General features: G+C 38.6%; 1 protein-coding gene across 4 annotated transcripts in view; it reads left to right on the plus strand.

The window, feature by feature from the left end:
* LOC127655298 (transcription factor SOX-6-like) overlaps nucleotides 1–15,042 on the plus strand; it is a 184,305-nt gene that overhangs the window by 35,780 nt on the left and 133,483 nt on the right. The gene's annotated exons all lie outside the window — the stretch shown is intronic.

Here is a 15,042-nt window from a genome sequence, read left to right on the forward strand (position 1 = left end):
TGACAGAATTTTAATTCTGGGTAAACTATCCCTTTAGACTCCTAAGTATAACTCCCTGACATGTTCACACTGCCACCCTACCAAGAATCAGACCCATCATACACCATGTGCCCCCCACCTCAACCCCTGTCAGTCAGAGGATGATAGACAGGTTTCACCCCTCATACTACATATACACGTCTGTCACCTTCCCCTCTCGCTGATCGGTCAGGTCTGGGTGGGGTGGCACTCAATTTGTGATTCTCACCATTTCCTGTTTTGTATGTTTGTGTTATAACTGCAGTCAAAGTGAGTTTGGAGATGCCTCCACCCCTCCACCTTCCTGTGCTTCTAATTAAGAATTTGTACCATGTGTCTCTGCACAGAGGAAGTAAATAACAGTGTGTTAGCCATTGGCTGTTCACTCTTTGTGCAAAGCACCTTCTCCAGACTTTAGCTGCTAGGAAGCCTAATTAGTAATCTCTCATTAAAAACAGCAGCATCTGCCTTTCAAAGCTGCTGTCAGCCAAACTTTGCTAAAGGTAATGAATCCCTTTCTTCTTTTTCAAAAGATAATTTATTTTATAAAAAAAAAATTCTCTTTCCAATCTGTCAGAATCTATACAAATGCAGTAATGCTTTTCAATAATGAATGTTACTTGATTTAACAGTGATTAATATCTAACGTTTTTAAATAAAAGTAAAGAAAAGCACCTGTAATCATATCTGTTTAAACATTAAATGCCAGCATGAAATGAAAATTGACTCTATTTACTTTCTTAATGAACATAACTTGTCTTACAGTTCATTATTCATCAGAGCACACTATATATACAACACTATAAATAAATATATGTGTTTAATAGTTCATAACAACTAGCTGTGCTTCTGAATTACTTTTTCAGTTAACGTCGCCTAGACTGTGTGGACAGAATTTTTCTTTTTAACCAATAGACAAATAGCTATTGAGAGATTATTTCCAGTTACAAGGAGTCTTTCTAAAATATTTAATGCCACTTAAATGCTGGCTTAAGTTAATGTTATTATAGATTGTGATAGATGGAATGGAACACCAAATTTTCATGAACCAATCAATTAACAATTGATATAATCAAGCTGACCCGCATTTTATTCTTTTTGAATATTCTGTTTCATTTATAAGTATGTTATATTCAAGAAGTGAAATTGGTTGCTTCATGTTGACAAAACACAGCAAGGCCTAATACAAATGGTTTTAGTTCCTATTGCAATATGCACACTTTTGTATATGCTACGCTCTCAAGTATATTTTAAAGTGCTGACAATGAGAGGTTATTAGAAGAAAAAAGTATCATAGAGATCCCCTCTATAGTGATTTTAGACAGATTACTGAAACTGATTGACCCTCACTGATCCTGAAAGAGCAGAAAGGAGGATCTTTGATCACATTGACCATAGACAAGTGTCTTTCAGTGCGTTTCCGAATAATCACATGCTTTCAGTAAAATCTGTGTCAAATATGCATGCATTCTTTTCGATTTACCAGTTAGATCATCAGTACAGAAACATCAGTCAGGATGTTTAAATTCTCTTTATGGTTATAAAATTGTAAATGTCCCTGCTCTTGCTGATGAGTTTGTTGGCAGATATGTGACCCACTTATATCGCCCTTGGCAGCAGGATCTGCTAAAGCAGGCTGGATTATGGTCAGCATGATGCTTTTATCCACCCAACTTCCTTCTTTAGTGCTGCAGAATGGAGGATTGTCTTTGACTGTGGCCACCTGTTGAAGGAGGATAACTAGATACATTGGGGTGGGGCTGGAGGGGAGGAAGGGGGCAGGAGGTTAAGAGAGGACAGTAAGTGACACCTTATCACTTCCTCACTAATCCTTCAAGATGTTTGAACTCTTACCAAGAAAGAAAGCAATGGTATAAAGATCACCCCATTTTCATTCGGTAATACCAAAGATTTCCGTGTCACTTTGTTCTTTTACTGAATTACCACAATAATCTGGAATAAATACATCATTATGCTCTTAAAATCACATTTCTGTCACATTAGAAAATAATATCATGTGATTAGATTGAGAGATATGTTGCCTTAGGATGCACCCTTTTGCTTGGACAATGGTAATAGTATCTTCTTATTTGGCAGAGCAGAGTGGGATCTCCGGTAAATTAGTAATAACAGAATGTAAAAAGAGTTTACAGTTTATAAATCTAGATACATCTAGATTTATCTTTTGTAGATTTATTATTAACTTTCTCCCTAGCTCTTTTCTGATTGGGTGATCAGAGATTAGTCAAATGTTTTTAGTTTCAGTCCCTAGAAAGAACTTTCTATTAATCATCTTTAGTTATCAATCATCATTTGTGTATTGCATCCTCTCCCCAGCAATTTGTATTCAAATTTAAGTTTTTTTTTTTTTACCTTAAAAAATCATTTTCACAGACATTTGTGACAGTGAAATGTTAAAGCTCTGTTTTCCATCAAAAATGAATTATCATTCTTAAAAGAAGATTAATTTATTTATCTTGGGTTTGGCCCTGCGATGGACTGGCGACCTGTCTAGGGTGTCCCCCGCCTTTCGCCCAATGTTAGCTGGGATAGGCTCCAGCCCCCCGCGACCCTGAATACAGGATAAGCGGTTGACGATGGATGGATGGATGGATCTTGGGTTTGGTTCCATAATGGACACTGACGTTTTTTCTTTGATCATGTCAACAAATTGATTGCTGGGAAATTTAGCATAAGGGTGGGCTAAATAAAGAGACAGGGAGGGAGAGAAAGTGGGAGAGAGAGAGAGAGAGAGAGAGAGAGAGAGAGAGAGAGAGAGAGAGAGAGAGATGTCTTCAGCAGTTCCAGGCTAATCCCATAGGAGAGGACCTCCTCCTCCATCTCTGCCATTATTTGATGTAATGAAAGGAGAAAGTGTGTAACAGCTAGATTGTTAATTAATTTACTCTAACAAGATGAAGATAAATGAAACACACTGAAGGTTGACTAGGCAAAGGGGGCCCACTTAGCATTCCCTCTCCCCTCTGCCCCTGCTCTCACAAACAAAGAGCAGTTCTCACACCAGTCAGCACATGAGGATTCTTATGACTAAATGCCATCACTCTGAAACACTCATTTCAGATTTTACTCGAACTTTCAGGCCCATAATGACCTAGATCTGGAAGGGCGGGACAAAAAATGTAAGTTTTTAATGCGCTGTGATTTAATCAGATTCCAGCACTTCTGGTGTCATGCTCATTTGCCCTGCATGCTGATGATTAATTTATATTATTCTCTATGGTTAGTTATTTCAGTCACTTTTTGAGTTTGGTTTATGAGCCTTATTTTGTGACAGCTGAGCTAGAATATTTGAACCTTATGCTTTTGTGAAGTAAACCAACCAAGAAGTGTGAATGCTTGATTCTAGGTCATGCTTGCCTCTTTCTATATGGAAACTAAGATCAAAATAGATACAACATAATATGCTTTCTTTTTTCTGTGCAAACAGGCTAAGATCTTCCTTGGTCTAGCACACAGAGGCTACCTAACCCTCCTGAAAGATTCTGTGGCCCAGCCCCATTCACTGTATGAATAGTTGTGGTCTAATGCAGATTGGTGGTTATTTAAGTGGTGAGAGAAAGAGGCCCAGATACAAAAAACAAGAGAAAAAGGGCATTTTTTTGAAAAGCCAGTCAGTTGTCTTCATCCAAGCCCTTTTTTTCCAGGACAGTTAGTGTTCTATCAAGGGCCTTCTTTGCCAGACAATTCTGCATGGGCCCCAAATGGAAGAGCAGACCAATCACTGTGGCACTCATTTTCTGTGCCTTTATTTTTTCAAGTCACCAACAATAGGTTGTTGATTGTGTGGACAACACCAGTATAATTACCTTCTCTGTTGTTGTGGCAGAGCAGCATTTTAATGTTTCTCTCCTTGATAATAGAATCATTATTGTTATTCTTATAGCAGGGCCTCAGGAGAAGGAATAACTGCTCCTGGTATGTCGTTATTTTGCTAATGTTCGATTAGCTCATCATGAACATGCAGCAAGAATCACAGCCAATTAGACAGAGGGAGTGTCCCTGCTGGCCCCTCTAGCTCCTGAGTTAAAAGGTACCACTTGATGGGCCAATAATATAAAGAAAGGTGGTAAAAAGAGGGATTAGAGCTGTTGCCTTAGTAACTCCAGCTTCCATCTGCGAGAGGAACAATGGACTTGTGTTCCACCACCACCTTTGATTGAAAAATAGAAGTGAAAGAGCGAGTACTCTGAAACGGCAAGACGCTTTTTAACAACAAAGTGGAATTCTGGCCTAATAGGCTCTTTTGTAAGAGTTGTTTGGGAAGACTGCTGGAGGATAGAAGAGAAAAGAGATCGCCATGTAATCCGAGGACAGCAAAGGTCGATGTCCCCTTGAACAATAGCAGTTTGTTTTGGGTGTTCTGTTTCTTCAGTGCAGTGGTGGATGTGAGACCTGCAGATTGGCTGTTCCCAACACTTCTTGTTGGCAGAAGTAAGAAGAGAAAGGAGATAGACCTTGCAAGGAGATAGACCTTTAAGGAAGTGATGCAGTATAGCAAGCAGAAACAAAAGTGCTCCATGGCCAAAAACTACTTGTTCCTTACTTACTGTGAATAAACACCAACTAGATTTACGCCTGAGATCTGGTAGTAAAATAACTTCTACAATTAGAAGAAGTTGTCAGATGATGATTGGACAGCCTCCAATCAGTCCCATCTTTATTCACTGTGTAATGGAGGGAGGGAAGAGGAGAAGAGTTTTTTTTCACTGCTATGTTTGTTCCTGCCACTTTTTGATCACAGATAACTAGGGCTTTAGCTGTTTTCCTGCCTGCACTTGCAACGTTATTCTAATTTCTGTATTTACTGTAATCGTCAAACATCAATATGTTCATACCTAAAACAATTCCAGGGTTCCCACAGTCACACAAAACCTGAACATATTAGGGAATTTTGCCATTTGTGATTTCCAGACCTGGAAAATTCTGTAGTGAAAATAATTTTTTCTAGTTATGCTTTACTCTAAAAGGATCCAATGGCAAAAAAAAAAAGCTCTTTGTAAATGCAGTCTGTTTAAATTTTATCTAAAAATCTTATCCAGTAATAATGGAAAAAGGTCATGCAAGTTCATTGGTCAAAAGGTGTTGAAACCCTAAGTATTATTCACATATTATCCTATAATAATGCTTTCTGGCAGATGATATCAGTGTTGTCATATCTTGTATTATATTAAATCAGAGTGTGTCTTATACACTGAAGGACAAGTACAATCAGACAATAGATGAGTAAGTAGAGATAATCAGAAAATGCCTCAGTAAAATATTTATACATTAGCAATTATCTAAGATAACATCATTATTCTTTTTTCCTAAACCTTTGATGACCTTCAGAAAACATTTGTCATGCAGTAAAAAATGAACAAAGAGCCATTAACACTTTTTGTCAGGGACAATATGTTTATGATCTACAATCACTGTCCCTTCATTTCCCTCATCCATTTTATATCCCCTATTAGCGGTGGAATATGTCCGCTCACATTAACCTAATTTATGGTTAGGGCCACAGTAGCAGCAGCACAGGTTAATGAATTTGGCATTACTGATAACTGTTACTTGAGGGCTGAGGAGAAGTCCAGCAGATGGGAGAGATTGTAAAGCTTGCCTGCTTTGCATGCCAACGGTTGAGAGGGGGTTAGGAAAGGAAATGATCTGAGCACATCATGAATTCCTCCACCCACCTGCAGGACAATTGTGAGAAGCTCTTTTTTCCTGATAGGATGATTCTGGACCATCAGGTCATAATTTCTGTTAGTTCTCGTCGCATTTTGCTTGTGGAAATGCTCTTACTTTCACTATTAAACATGTGTGTGTGTTCTGCTGTGAGTTCTGCTGTTTACCTTTTACGATGTGACTTCATCAAGCGTTTTAGTGAACTCCGATCACGATCGTTCAAGATTGATCTATCCTTCCAGGTTTTAATAATGCGCTGGCAAGTTCTTAACCCGATTCCAGTGATTTCAGCAATCTCCTTAGTTGTTTTCTTTGGTTGACGCAGGCCAATAATTTGCCTCTTCTGAAACAGAGGAACATCTTTTCCACGTCCATGGGGTACGTCTTCCGACATGGTTGTTTAAGAAATGAGAAGCTACACACTGCATCAGTTAGGGCTAAAAGAATTGTTTCCAGCTGAAGCATATTAATCACTGCAATAATGATGCAATCATAGGCTCTTAAGTATCTGCTTAGAATTTTTTTTGGCCTGGCAGTGTATGATTACCGTTAATTTGATAGAATCATTTCGGCATGGGAAACAGTTCTCAGTTAATCCAGTCTGGAATTCAGGTGTTTAAGACTCATTGACAATGGACCTTTTTTCATTTTCTTTTTCTTTTTGGCACACAGCAGATTTGCATCCTCTCATACTTTTCTCTCTTTTAAGCTGAATTCTAAGTTGAAAATGTCTTTTATAGCTCAGAATACTTAATTAGTTTCTCAGTAAGTTTTAATTTAGGATCTACTTACCAAATTTATTACTAAGCATCTGTCTTAAAGGTTTCTCTTATAATTACTTAAAATACGTACAAATAGACACAAGTGGGACAAATGTTAGCATACAGTAAGAATATAGAGTTATAATAATAAAATGGGTTGTATAGCCCAGAAAATTTGGTCTCAGAGGAATTTGATGAGCAAAATGTTCTTAGAAACATTTGAAAACAGGAGACTTAAACAAAGGTCTCCATTTGCTCTTCATTGAATCTCATCTAGGAGAAACAAATGTGATATTAAAGAGAAGAGATCTTATTGTCCAAAATAGGAGTTCTGAAAACTTTTAGGGGTCTCAGAGTAAACCTATGTAGTTCTTTTAAAAGTAATAAGATGAAGAAGAAAGAAGAAACATTTTGACTGACAAGAAGTCATACAGACGTTAGGAGACATCTTCCAAATTGAACATACTAGAAAGTAAATTTGCCTCAGATAACATCTATACAGCTTTTGACTCACAGTAATATGGTGCGACATGCCAAATGCTTGATGATTGGCCTTTGCAGTTCCCAGCACAATGAGGCTTAAGAAACCTGCCCTGTGATGACTCACTGGTCCTTGAGCTTGTATTCCAGCCATTTCATGCATCCCTCCCTCTCTTTTTCCCTCTTTTTCAAACCATAAATACTTCCGCTCTCTCTGCCTTGACACAGTTGCACATGGCTCACCAACTCTTTTAATTTAGATTTCAATTATCATGTTAGTTTTGTGATTACACTTGTGTCCTCAAGGAATCAAGCCTCTTCGTTCCTCTCTTGCTCTCTGTCTCTCTCTCTCTTCCCCTCTGCAATCAAATTGGATCTGATGAATTGTGCCTGTAATTACGGAAGTTATTGAATATGCAGATCACTGATGACTAACAGTGTATCTGTTCATAGTGCATTAACTCTAACTATATCAATCGAGAGACTTGTTCAAGACCCACTCAAGTAATGAGAGATGGCCAGTGGATGCCATTAGCCGGAATAATAGCACGCTTAAAAGGGGCGAACTCAGTTAAGACTCTGTCAGAACACACCTGTTGTGGTGCCTTTGTTTCATTCCCTGAGTGTATGTTTGTGTGTGTGTTATATGATGGGAGTACCTGGCCAGGTCAGCTGGTGAAGCATTGTAACAAGTGCTTTCTCTGCAAACACAGTCAGTGTAGTTCTCCCTGGCTGAAATGCTGGGAGTTTATGAATAGCTTCAATATAAGGTATTTTCTCCAGCTGGCCCTGACCATGACAAGAGACCATGATGCAAACACTGAGACAAATGGGTGGGGGTAAGACAGGGAATGGTGTAACATAGAGAGACTGAAGTGGGAAATTCTGTTTTGAGCTTAAAGTAAGTGCTTTAAAGTATTTGCTTGTCAACTCTGCCTTGTGTTTGAGCCTTGTCAACTCTGCAGATTTATGACCACTTCAGATGTCCCAACAAATCTATTTTCAGTGTGCTTCACTATATTTCTGAGGTAATTTAAAAACAATAAAGGGCCTCACGAGTATAGCCAAACCTGTAAAATACAAATAATAATAAAAAGGGTCATCTCATTTGGGTTTTTATATTGCGGAGTAAACGCGATGGGCTAATAATGACACAATCAAGTCAAACGAATGAGAAAATTATTAAATGAATGTTAGCTACTTTTTCCATTAAAAAACAAACAAAATGGCTGTCATGGAATTAGCTTGTAATTAAAAAAAATTTAATTCAATAATGGGGCAAAACAAAACAACTAAACTGCAATTTGTCACATATCTTTTCATTTATAAATACTTATTAGAATAAAAAATTGTAATGTTATGTCATATAATTTCTCACCTTGGCTAATTTCCTACCACAAAAGCGTTTTGCTGCCAAAGTAAAAACTGTCCAGTGTTTCTGTACAGCTTGAGATGCACATAAGCCTGGTGTCCATCTCTCCAGAAAACGGCAACAAAAGGCTATTTTAATGTGATTCTGAAGTGAGAAGATTCTCACTGCGAGCACGCAAAACGGGAATGCTGACTGCTTTTGCCATTGTGCTGGATACAACGCGCTGTTGTTGCCGAATAGGACTCCTCAAGCTTCGGGAAAGTTTAAACCTCTGTGGCAGCAAATCGCTGTTATCATTGGTATTGCATCAAGTCAAGTCAAGTTAAGTCAACCATTATTTATAGAGCACATTTAAAACAACAGAGGTTGACACAGAAGTGCTTTACAGATCAAACATACATAATGACAGAGTGATATAAAAACAGATTGATTTAAAGTTAAATATAAAACATAATAAAATAAATAAAATCCTTTAAATACAGCATCATGTTTGTATCCATTTCAAACTATTCAATGATCTATTCATAAGCTACAGAATACCTTGATTTAAAACAAGATTTAAAAATGCTAGTGATGAAGCTGACCTCAAATGGAAAGGGAGACAATTCCATAGATTAGGACCTATCACAGAAAAGGCACGATTACCCTATTGCGGCAACGAGGAACCCACAAAAAAAGTTGATCAGAAGACCTAAGTGCACTGGTAGGGGAGTAATGGAGAAGTTCACTGATATATTGAGGTGCTAGACCACTTTAGACTCAAAACAATAAAAAAAAATCTGACAATGGGGTAAACAAAATAAACTTGTTTTCTCTTTAAATTAAGTTTATTTTGCTTACCCCATTTGCAGATTTGTTTTCTTGTTTTGAGTCTAAAGTTCACTAAATTTTGTCAGATTTATCTTAAAACAAGACTTAATATCTTATCCCATTTTGCTTGACAAGTAAATAAATAATGTTTTAAGAAATTTTAGATAATTTGACAGGAAAACAAGACAAAAATAATAAAAGTAGAGCTGAGAGGAAGAATATACAATGAAAATAACAAGGGTTCTAAAATCGACACTTGAGGGAAACCACACTGTATTTGCACCGAGGTAGAAGAACATCTTTACTAAATTAACAGAGAGCGCCATTTCATGGATGCCAACCATACACTCCAGACAATTGAGAAGAAAATTATTATTGTCGAACGCAGCACTGAGATCTAATAAAACTAAGACGACAGGTAAACCTGAATCCATTGAGAGTAAAATATCTTTGGTGACCTTCAACAATGCAGATTCTGTGCTGTGCAAGGTTCTGAATCCTAAAATCTAAAATGTTAATTGTTAGATAGGAGTAGAGCTGCGAATAAACAACTCTCTCACAAATAAAAGGCAAATTGGAGATTGGTCAGTAATTGTTGTGTATTCGCCGATCCAAAATTGGCCGATTTCTTTTTTTAACAAAGGAGATTGTATGTTTAAATCACCTCCACTTGCTAATGAGCTGTTAATTATAGCTGTCACATTGGAACTGATAGTTATGAAAACTTTTTAAGAGGGCACAGAGAAAGAATATCCAGCTTGCAACTGGAACACTTCATCTTAGAGACTACATCTGCTAACTGTGCTGACGTAGCTGGTTCAAAGTGAGTCAGGGTGCTGGACGGGGAAGGAATTAATGGTTGATAAAATTGTGCAGGTACAATCACACTTTTAATGAGCTCAATTTTGTGAGTGAAGAACTTTTAAAAAAATGTCACAGGTCTCTTGGGTGGCGTCCAGAAAAGCATTTTAGTTAGGTTTAAAACAGAATCAATTGTTTTGAACAATACTTTTGGTCGATTTGCATTATCAGAGATTAATGTAGAGAAAAACGTGGCTTTCGCTTTCTTTACACCTCTCTGATAATTAGTTAAACACTCCTTTAAAATATCATAAAATACCTGAAGTTGGTCTTGTTTCCACTTGTGCTCAGCTTTTCTGAACTCTTGCCTGAGAGTGTGGGTGATGCCATTTAGCCAAGGCTGTAAAACACCCTTAATTTTCCTTGTCTTAAGCAGAGCATCATTATCAAGTGTAAAAGAACAAGATTTATTAAAAGCTTCAACCAATGATTCAGTGTCGAGTCCAGCTATGACATCATCTGTGAAATTAGAAAAATTCTGAAAACAGATTGGCAGTAGACAAGTGAATGTACCGGGAGTGACTTCAGATTTGATAAAAAGTAGGGAGAGGACAAGTAAATACAGACACAAACATTATTGAATAATGGTCAGAAATGCCAATATCTAAGACCTCTAAGTTAGATACTGAAAGACCATAAGGTAACACAAGATCCAACGTATGACCCATATTGAGAGTAGGACCAGTGACATGCCATACACAATTTAAAGACTCAGTGAGGGAGATAAATTAATTTACCAGAGGTTTTGATGGACAGCATATATGAATGTTAAAATCCCCATGAATCAGGAGTCTATCACAACGAGACAGCAGTCCAGAGAGAAAGTCCAAAAGTTGATGGATGAAGTTCTTATTGAATCTGGGAGGTCTGTACACAAGTGCACAGATAGCAGGACCCAAGACGTCAATCTTTGATAATTGGACCTCAAAACTGGTATATATATCCAGAGGCAGTGTCCTGCATTTAAAAGATTTTCTACTAATAGTGGCAATGCCCCCTCCTCACCTTGAAGTCCGTGGGGAATTTAAAAAGTCACAGCCTGGCAGGGTTAGATCCCCCAGGGCCATCCATTTGTTTGCCAGAATTCAGCCAGGTCTATAAAAAAGCAATTCAGAATAAAAGACTTGTTTGATATTGATTGGGCATTAATGAGGGCCATCTTAATAGTGGTGGCATCTGTGTTTATATAAAAGATTACAGTTTGTGATATAAAAGATGTGCATTTCAGCAAGATGAGTTTATCAAAATTGACACCCCACTTCATATCACTTTCACCTGTCAGAATGCGACGGTGTGAAGACCAGATGGCCAGTATGTGATGCTTTTCAGAGGAATCAGTCTGTAATCTGCAGGGATGTCCCTCGATGGACATACCGGGGGCAACGAGCGATTCCAAGTGCAACGCAATAATTGTATACTCAGTCTGACAGGCGGGCCGAGGAATTAAAATCCCGTAAATCCAGAGATGAGTAAAATAAAACCATGTTAGAAAAAAGAGGACTGTATGAACCTGCAGACAAGCATGGAGCTCTCCGTTCAAACTGGCGAGGGCCAACAGCAAAACTCCAACAGGCCAAGATGGGCAACAGAAGGCAGAACATCCTCAATAAATCCACCAGCATGATCTGAATTCAAAGTCCAGGCATGCAAAATAAACGAAAAAAGAGAAAACAATTTATTTTGCTTACCCCATTGGCAGATTTATTTTTCTTGTTTTGAGTCTAAAGTTCACTAAATTTTGTCAGATTTATCTTAAAACAAGACTTAATATCTTATCCCATTTTACTTGACAAGTAAATAAATCATGTTTTAAGAAAGTTTAGATAATTTGACAGGAAAACAAGACACAAATACTTGTCTAGAAAATAATTTTTTGCGGTGCACTCCAGCCCCACTGGACACGGAAGATGGACAGGGAATCAAACAGCCTATTTAAGACTGCATATTACAGTCTCGGCGAAGACCATTGATGAGTACAGCAGTGTTTTTTTTCTTAGAGGTAATCCAGTAAATATGTCTTCAGCATTACAGCATTAGAGTCAAATCAGCTAAAACAGGACACACATTCAGCCCTTAGAATCTATACACATAGACACAATGTTTTTCATAGTAAGATAATTATGTTTAATATACCCTACACCTAACCCTCACTGAAGCCTGTTGACATGATTTTGAAAAACATAATTTGGCTGATTTTTGAGCCTTCCAAACACGTCAAATGTCCTCACAAGTCAGTTTTAACATGTTTCATTGTATTTATGAGGACATTTTCACACACAAACTAATATGAAAGAATACGGTGTGTGAGTTGTCCATGCAATGGACCTGACTTATTTATCATCTCCTCAGAAATGACAAATGGTAGAAGCATTTTCTCACACACAAGTACAAGCACACACACACACACGCTCCCCAAATGCTTAAAATGCTTCTGGCTCAATATCCACTGTTAAATATTTACCCTAAAACTGTCTCCATTTGCTGTGGAGGTGACATCAGAACAAAACAGAAGGAGCATCTGTCGGCAATATGCTTTCACAACGTCACATAAAACGTGTTGTTTGTCGCTTTTAAAATGCAGCACTTTTATGAATAATGCAGTTCACAATTTCAAGAGGAAACACTTAGAAATTTAATTCATAAAAAATAAATCCCTAAATTAGTTTTTTTCTCTTTCTGTGATGATGAGAGGAACAGTTAGAATGTTAAGTGCCACCACTGTAAATGAAACAAGCTCACCAAGCACAATGATAAATTGCCGGAGCTCTAGTGCAGAGATAGACACTGTCTATGTTTCTCTGTAGTTGGGAGGATTATGGGGTCTATTTATGCTCTAATTAGTGTTCATTTCAGGAGTTTCCTGCCTTAGATGTGTATTAATGTAACAATATATGACGTGTTTGTTTTTAGGTGTCTAAGTGGAAAGGCTTATTGCAAGCAATCTAAATAGCACCTTCATTTAAAGAAGTGCATTGTGGATTAATTTATGACCCTATTTGTTAGCTGAAAGCTCACAGCCACATTACTCGGTTGCTCAGATGGCCCAAGCTTGCTGTAGTCTCAGAGAGGCTTTAGAGCATGATCTGCAGGCCGCAGCAACATGGTTCCATGTATATTATTAGGTTAATAGGATTGCTCTTGTTTACACCAACTGTTAGCTTAACACAGGTTAAAGGTGGCTTAACATTTTGTAACTGGCTTATTAAGAAGGCTCAAGTAGCATTGTACTGGAGAGGTTAAAACACACAGAATCACTCGCACAGATGAGTGGGTGCTGTACGATATTGGGCCGTGTGCGGGGAGCATGGTTTAGCTGCGTGCTCCCTGTTTTTTCAGCCTCCGATAATGCACGTATTGAGAAACATGACCTTTGTCAGTGGCTAGCTATTGTTTGCGAATCGGTTGCACACTGCACAGGCTGTGAAAGACACATCTGCTGTCTTGCACACAGAAACAGGGAAAGGAGGAAAGAGAGGGATAAAGGGAAAGGGGGAGGAGGGAAGAGCTGTGCCATACGTCCCATGTGGCCACAATACCTATCCGCTTATCAAATATTTGTCTGGCCTTCACCACCTATTTACCTTCCCTCTGTTTGCTTTGCTTATTTAAAGCTTTCTGTGCCTGATACAATGTTACCAAAAACTAGATGCTATAGTCATCCTCCCCCCTCTCTTCTCTGTCAGAGCACACATGCTCTTTGAAAACATTTTATTTTGGGCTTTGCCATATAGTTTGCTTTCAATTATCTCTTTCTTATGGCCTCGTACATTGCCATGCTCTCGGTCATAAATAAATTAGTGTTGCTGCTTGCTCTATGTTTGATGACAAATAGAAGTGCTGTTAATTTGCTCACTGCTCAGTCACTCTTCCCACAAGCCCTCCTGCTGAATGGCTTCAGTCGCCAGCTCAAATGTATATTTGTTTAATATGTTTTTGATTGATTCAGTGATGATGATCCATAAAGTTCTTTGTGCTGCTGGCAGAGCTTGTGAATTTAGGGCAAGCGCAGTTACGATCACTCAATAATTTTATACCAGGACCAAGCGAGTCACAGAGCCCAGTCCCGGCCGCATGGAGCGGGATGGCTGTGGCGACAGCAAACCACAACAGAGACGAGCCCGGCCTGCAAGGGAACCAAAAAGCGATGGACAGCAGCCAGAGACACACACTGCCCCTGTCTCACACTTGTGGTTTTTTAAAAGAAAGCAATTTAGTTAATGATTTCATTCTGAAAGGCCGTCATGATGCATGGGTCTGCCTTTGCCATAAAAAGAGCATGGTGAAAGAGAGAAAGAGAACGATATGCAGACAAAGGTGTTAGTCAACACGACTACACTTACGTTCTAACCGCTTGTGGCTACCATACAGATTGTGTTACAGACTTTCATACTGCTACTTACAACTGGCTCAGCGTTGAGGCAGCTCGTCACTGACCATACTGTAAATTTTTTCAAATTAGACTCCCGTCAGATATTTTTCCAGTTTGTTGAGAAAATCTTTAAGACACTACTGTGCTGTTTTATCTGAAACAGGAGTGTGTGACTGAGCAGAGAGCTGAAAAGCGAGTGGTCAGACACAAAGTTTAATAGCAGATGGGTGAGACATTTTCTGTATCAGTCAGTGGCTAATCCAGTAATGTGCCTGCTTTTTGGCCTGGATACAAACTGCTGCACATTTTTCTGTTCAACCATGCTTGTCAGCCCCTGGTTTTATTATGCCGTAGTTCAGCGTGATTCATATTCACTTTACCACTTTTTCCCTGTGCCGCTCCATGGGCTGCTCCATCTTAGCATTGCTAAAACATCAGCCCTTCATGTACTCTCTGAGCCAGATTTTCGTGGCAATTACACAGATCGATGGACGGACTTTTGCTCTCGCCCTCTCATCTTCCCTGTTCTCTCTCTCTGTTTTTTGCATCAGCTGTCAGTCATGTAGGGAACTTGTAACAACCTCCTGACAGACATGAGTGCCAGCAGTTCCTTTAGCGGGGTGTTTTTATTCAGCCCCCTTCGCCCGACCTGTCACCCTGGCCACACATTGTTGCCCATGCTT

This window comes from Xyrauchen texanus, chromosome 2 (genome assembly GCF_025860055.1).
Source record: "Xyrauchen texanus isolate HMW12.3.18 chromosome 2, RBS_HiC_50CHRs, whole genome shotgun sequence".
In the NCBI taxonomy this organism is placed as follows: domain Eukaryota; kingdom Metazoa; phylum Chordata; class Actinopteri; order Cypriniformes; family Catostomidae; genus Xyrauchen; species Xyrauchen texanus.